Genomic DNA, 6,789 nt, shown 5'->3' on the forward strand with positions numbered 1-6,789 from the left:
GGGAAGGGAAGGGAAGGGAAGGGAAGGGAAGGGAAGGGAAAGGACTCTATCAGATAAATTTTCAAACTGCCACCTTGCTTTGTATTTTCACAGCCATGCTATGCACTTTGATTAGTAAAAACACAGGTAGTGACCATCCCCACACACAGGTACTTCAGAAGGCACCCCAGTGAACAGATGACAGTGGGTTTAACAGTTTGTAATATGGCTTAGACAACTGCTTCTTCCAGGCTTCCTTGATAAGTATAAGTAGCTTTTCCCTCTATTTCCTTCCCCAGTCCTCCCTGACTAGGCCTGTTTCTTTTCCTGTATTCTATTTCCTGTACTGTAATCAAGCTCATGGTTAAACCTATTTCATGCCAAGTTCATATAAACTCAACTTTTGGTGAATCAGGGTAGACTAACTTATTTAACATAACAACCATAACTAAAGAAAAAAAAAAAAGTTTATATCCTTAAAGTGATTTGAGAAACTTTAAACACTAAGAGATAGTCTGTCACACCTTTTTTGAAAATTAATGAATACAAGCATGCCATACTGATATTTTAATTATTATTCAATCTGTTCACATTCATCTCTTGTATTAGCCATGTATATAAAAGACTCCTGTACTTACAATTTTAAGTATTGCCAGTGCACTAAGATTAACTTTACTTTTCATTCCCTTTATTCCTGTTCCCAGGCCAGCTTTGTGGTTCCACCACTCACTGTGTGGTGTGAGGCTTTTCTAAAGTGAGGCGAAAGCTAGGCTCCACATCTCTTGCATTTTAAGTTTACAAGAATAACACTTTTTTCCATTTTTTTTCTCTTTTTTGACAGTCCTATTAGCCAAAACTTTTTATGTGCAGTAACATTAATGCAGGTTCTCAAAATTAACCATTCAGCAACAGTTCTGCAAGCCCTTCAGTCACTCCATACTTTGCTGAGGGCTGCAAAAATTCTTTTCCCCCACCTCCCCCTCTTAACTCTACAGAAGCAGAATGTCGTTTAGAGTAAGTAGTGGTAAGACATCCTCACTGTCCTCAATAAAAAAAAATCCAGCTTATTATAAGAGGATCACCATCTCTCCAAATGTCTTCAGTTGACATTACATTATTAAATTGCATTTTTTCATATTTCATTATTCTATCTTCTGTTGTATTCTAGCTAAATATCTGTGCACTATATTTGGCGATTAAGAAGAAATTTATGGCGAAGTAACTTAAAGCCATAACTCATTTAACGTGTCAATAAAACATGTTTCCTTAACACAGCAACCTTCCTTCTCAACACAACTGAATGCAAAAGGGAATGCACATCAGATTAATTCCTTTGTTCTAATTTACAACTGACACAGCTTTATACACGTCTAACCTGAGAAACGCTTTTAAATGGAGCTTGCAAACGGCAATGCCATTCATCAGCTTGGATGTTCCCATTATCTCCTGATCCAGCACATCTGACCCTATGGAGCTGGGGTACATGACAGGGCCATGCTGCCACCCAGAAACGTGGTCCCTCTTCCTCATAACCCCATGCCCCCAAGAACAAGAGCTGCAGCTCTGGCTTGGCTGGTTGAAATTCAGTGGTGCCCAGCAATTGCTGGAATGGCAATGAAGAAGCACGAAGAAAATGAATAAATAAATAAAAATCAACAGTTGAATGGGTCTTTGGCATACTTTAACAAATGTGCTAAGTATCTGTTCAAATACTGTTATTTTGGACTTCTTAAAAGAAAAAAGAAAAAAAAGAGAGATAAAAAAGTTCCATCCATTCTGTAGTATCCTTCCCTAAGATTGCTTTGGTTTAGGATTGGCCTTTTTTAGTGACAATTTTAGAGATGACATCTCTTAGAGAAACTTTTTTTCAATAGCAGTATCTCAGGCTAATCTGTGGATCTACACTTCAAAATTACTAACAGCAGATTTTGTAACTGTGTTCTTGATTTCTCATTTTTGGGTTGATCTCAAAAATACTCACCAAAAAGTTATATGGGTGGATGCTACCACCAAGCAAGAAAAAGTGACAGAAGCCAATGTCAAATTACAGTTCTGATAGTGTTCTGTGGTTAGAGAAATAGACCAGCTTTGCACTGCTGAGTTTGCATTCAAAGACAATAAAGCACTACTTCAAGTAAATGCCTTTGTCAGTTGTTACAGCCCAATGTGTAGCAGGGTTAGCAGGGCTTCAAAAAGCCTTTCCTGACTGGGAGCCAAGAAATCACAAGCATATGAAAGGCAGAGGACAACAGGTATACAACAATCCAATCCAAATAAATGCACACAAGGAGGCTTTCAAACATGCATACTGCTCTAAATGACTTCACAAAAATACTATCACCGGTGCCACATGAAAGACTGTGTCAGTGAAAGGTTCAAACATAGCAACCCACACAAATAACGTAGCAAAAAGTACAAACTCACTACTTGCCACTTATTAGAAAAGTAGGCAGATATTTTCACTTCCCTTCTAGCTTTAATGTTTTAGGTCACAACAAAGGTTGAAAATAAAATAACTAAACAAAACTATAAAGAAACCCAAAACACAACCCCATAAAAAAACCTAGCTAGACAAAAACACCCCACCTCCACGCAGGAAGGTAACAAGTGTTCAGTTAGTTCACGCCAAACCTTTTCTACCTTTTTCTATGGCCTCACAACCAAACACTTTAGTCTCAAAGTACACCTCTGGACAGTTAATTTGTAGTCTCACATCCTGCCCAAGGAAGAACACATTAGCAGATGTCCTGAAATTATGAGAGCTGCCAACACACTAGGTTTGCTACTTGAAGATTTCCACTTAAAAACCAAGTCAGTGCTGTCTTTGCAAGATATTATCAAGTAAGACTATAAATTACAAAATTATTTGGCTACACGCCTATTTTTTTTTCCTTTCTCTCTTTTTTTTTTTTTTTGAAAATCAAAAGTAAAACAATAAGAAAAATGACACCTTAACACCTAATGTTAGAATCATAGCATGCCTTTGCAGAGATGCACTCAGTTGTGTGGCCACAGGTCGACGTTGTTTGCTTAGGGCTCTCTAGGTCTGTGAGAGACAGCAGGCATTCCCGTAAATGAACACGTTTAAAACTGAACCCTTTATCAGAATCTTTTGCACCATTTCTAGTTTACCAACTGAGAACACAGAACAGAAGTAGAGTCCAAGTTTAATAGCTAAGCATCTGCATGGACCCGAGAACAATACCAATATTCATTAAGGGGCCAATCTCAAACTGCCTTCTCATATTTTCAAGACAAGAACTCTATTAATACATTTCCTAACCTTAGCATAACTCTTATGTTTTCATCCCAAAGCACCCACACACACACTGGTGAAGAGTTCCCAAAATTATGACAACTACGTGCCCCACACACACCAGGGGGGGAAAAAAAGCCTAAAAATAAATATTAAGGAAGCTATATATTGTGCATTGCCAACCACAGTGAATTGTACAGCCAGGATTTGCTACAGCCAGATTTAGCTTCACACAAGCTAACAGGATTCCTTTATAAATTTAGCTAGAGGCACGGGCAACAAACGCTTGTGGAAATTTGAACCGCAACTCTCCAGCAGCAAAGACTGCTCCCTCCAAGAATGAAACAGTAGCAAAAAGATTACTATTAGTAGGCTCTTATTACACAGCTTTCAAAACACCTATAAGTCATCAGGTTCTCTAGGCACAATTATTAAACTGATGAAGTACCAGCAGACTTTAAATAGAAAAAAGCAAGGCCACAGCTCTTTCTGTGTCTGCCAATTAATAAGCAAAGGAGGAAAAAAGCCAACTAAAAAGAGAGATCGCATTGGAAACCCGCTGAACGTTCGTCTGTTTCAGGTCCGTTTCCCTCACACTTGGAGCAGTGTGGTTTGTGAAAAAAGAAGGAAACGAGTGTCTCAGGTCTGTCAGTGCTAACTGAAGGATGAGATCTGAAGGGCTTTCCCTTCAGCAAGAGGAACCGGGACACACGACCTGCAAAGCAGGGAGTGCAGAATATGGGGAAATGCGTTCAGGGTCCTATAAGGCAGCTCTGCCCCACTGCCTCTCCACAGAATCAAAGCTCCTACTACTTAACAATAGATCAATCATATTTTTAAACCTCTTTAGGCCATACTTATCACAATCTCATTAACTTCAAAACATAAAAAAATAATTAGGTGATGAGTTTTGGGGATTTGCTAAAGCATCCCCATAAAAACTGAGGCCCCATGGAATTCCATCATATTTTAAAAGAAGTACCTCCTCTCTCGCCGCAGAAACCGGACGAAACCCCCGGGCTGGGGCTGAGCGGGTGCAGCTCGCTCGGCCGGGCTGCCCCGGGCTCCGGCGGAGCACAAAGCGCTGCGGCGGCCGCGCTGGGAGCCCGGTGCCTCGGGCGGGCAGCGGCGGGCGCGCACAAAGGCAGCGTTCACCGCCCGCCGCTGCCCTGCCGAGCCCCCGCCGCGCTTTCGGGGCTGCGGGACACCGGCTGCGTCCCCGCCCGCCCCGAGCCGAGCCGGTCCGGGAGCCGCCGCCCCCTCCCCGGCGCGCCCCGCCGAACAAAGCCCCCGGCAGCGCTCACCGGCAGCCTCTCGCTGTCTTCTGCCCTCGCCCAGCGCTCCTCCTCCCGCTGAGAAGCCGGCGCAGGGGTGCGGGCCCGAGTGCGGGAGGTCACCCCGCTGCGCAGCCCATTCAGCGGCGCCGGCCGGGTGTCCCCCTCACAGCGCCCGCGGCCGCGCCCCGGCTCACTCCGTGCGCTCCAGCTCCGGGCAGCGGCTTAATCTCCAAACTTCCTCCTCCTCCCGGCCGGGCAGAGGAGTCTGTGAAACTCCCCTCCTCCATGCAGCTCCTGCAGCCCAGCCGCTGCCTCAGCCCCTCCCCGGGGCGGCCTGGCCCGGCTCTGGGCTGGGGCTTGCTTTGCTCTCCTTCCCCTCCCTACTCCGCCGCCCCCAGCCCCCGAGGCTGGGAAAAGGGGGGGAAGAGAGATTAACCATTCGGATTTGTCTCTGGAATGGAGCCAAAGAGAGCAGTCGGAATACAGCCCCGGGAAGAAGGGAGGAAAAGGGAATGGGGGATGAAAAAACAAAAAAAAAATGAAAGGGGGGGAAAAAATCCGCTACTGCTTTCACGCAGGGAGAAGCGCTGGGCTGTCCTGCACTCCCCGTGTGTCAGGTCACAGCCGCTCCGCCCGGCTGCAAGCCCCATCCCCGCCTCGCCTCGCTGCCCACGGGCTCCTCTCCACCACCACAGGTATGAAATTCAATTCACAGGTCTGAGAGAGCTTCTGTAAAATGAGTTGCCAAATTGACAAAATGCGAAGGGAGCAAGTCCACGACGAAACACAGACGCGTAAAAAGCAAATTCCAAGAGGTTATAGATAGAGACTCCACCTGCTTCGTTGCAGGCTTCTGGGTCATCTTCTTTGGAAAGGTGAACTTAAACTTACACAGCATTTAAAATTAATAAATTAAAAAGACATACGCAAAAGAGAAAAAACGGTTTAAATAAAGCCTGAATTCTTCATACCTGTTAGGTGCTCCTTATTCCTCCGCTCTCTAACAAAATTCTTGGTTTTCTGTAAAACCTCCTTCCGAATTTCACATTTAGTAAAGCTGTATTGTTTTTGTTCTACAACAGGTTCTCCGTCCACTCATGCTAATATAAAGCATGGGGAATGCAAGGAAAATTGGGAGGTTAGAACAGCTCATACTTTACAGATGTCGAAACAAGAAATTACAGCAGTAATTCAGAAAAGCAGGAAGTTTCAGTGTTTGCCTTAATCTTGCCTGTTCTCACAGGAACACTAAAAAAAAACAAACCCCAAAACACCTTGGTCAGAGTCTGTTTCTCTGTCACTGATTCAGAAACCCAGAGCTCTTCCCCAACATGCACACAAAATAGTCTTCAGACCAGTGCTGAATTTTAAAAGATTACCACATTTATTAATTCATTTGGCCACATTTTAAAACAAAAGTTTATGTTTAATAAGTGGGACTATATTACATTTTCAAGAAAAAAAAATTACCTCAAATGTTTTAATGACAGCTATTCTTGCACATGACATTTATTGACATTGCAGAATTACAGCATAGTTATCATACAATCAAAGAATATTGTGAGTTGGAAGGGACTCTCAAGGATCATAAAGTCCTAGTGCTGGTCCTGTAGAGCACAGTCCCAGGAATCCCATCCTGTGCCTGAGAGCATTGTCCAAATGCTCCTTGAACTCTGTCAGGATGGTGATGTGAGCACTTCCCTGGGGAATCTGTTCCAGTGCCCTAACACCCTCTGGGTGAGGAACCTTATCACCAAGGAGTAAATCTCACTCCACTCCTATTTCCCTGTGAGCCATCACTGTCCTATGAGGCAGGAAAGGCAGATCAAAGGAGGCTGGACTCCACAGTTAATACTCTGGAATGGTATTCTACAAAGTTGCTTTGACAGAAGAACAAGTGGGAAAAAGACAATTTCAGATGAGGTTTTGTAGCTCCACTAAAATCAGCCCACTGATTGTGATCTCCTGTACTGCATAGCTACTCCATATCTGAATTCAGCATCCAGCCGAGCACACATCCTTGCCTCAGTACACTACACTCTGGCCTTGTGCTGGGTACAAAAAGTTAGCCTTCATTTGCAAGTCAATAGAAAAAAAAAAAAAGGTGAAAAACCAAACAACAAAAAAAAGCAAAAAGAAAAAGAAAAAAAAAAACAAAACAGCAAAACATTTCTGATGAAACTACAGGGAGAGAAGCATTTGTAACTCTTTCTCATTTGGGGAATCAGAGAATGTTTTTCCTTTATGAAAAAATCTTTGAAAGATGGCAATAAAACA

The 6,789-nt window shown here is 43.4% G+C and overlaps 1 protein-coding gene across 2 annotated transcripts in view; it reads right to left on the reverse strand.

The window, feature by feature from the left end:
* PLEKHG1 (pleckstrin homology and RhoGEF domain containing G1) overlaps positions 1-4,776 on the reverse strand; it is a 126,743-nt gene extending 121,967 nt beyond the window's left edge. For both annotated transcript variants that reach the window (XM_015623059.3, XM_015623062.3), the window contains exon 1: positions 4,540-4,776. The gene's annotated coding sequence lies outside the window, so the exon portion shown is untranslated. The remainder of the gene's footprint in view (positions 1-4,539) is intronic.
* Between the last annotated feature and the right edge of the window lie 2,013 nt (positions 4,777-6,789).

This window comes from Parus major, chromosome 3, assembly GCF_001522545.3.
Source record: "Parus major isolate Abel chromosome 3, Parus_major1.1, whole genome shotgun sequence".
Lineage (NCBI taxonomy): Eukaryota > Metazoa > Chordata > Aves > Passeriformes > Paridae > Parus > Parus major.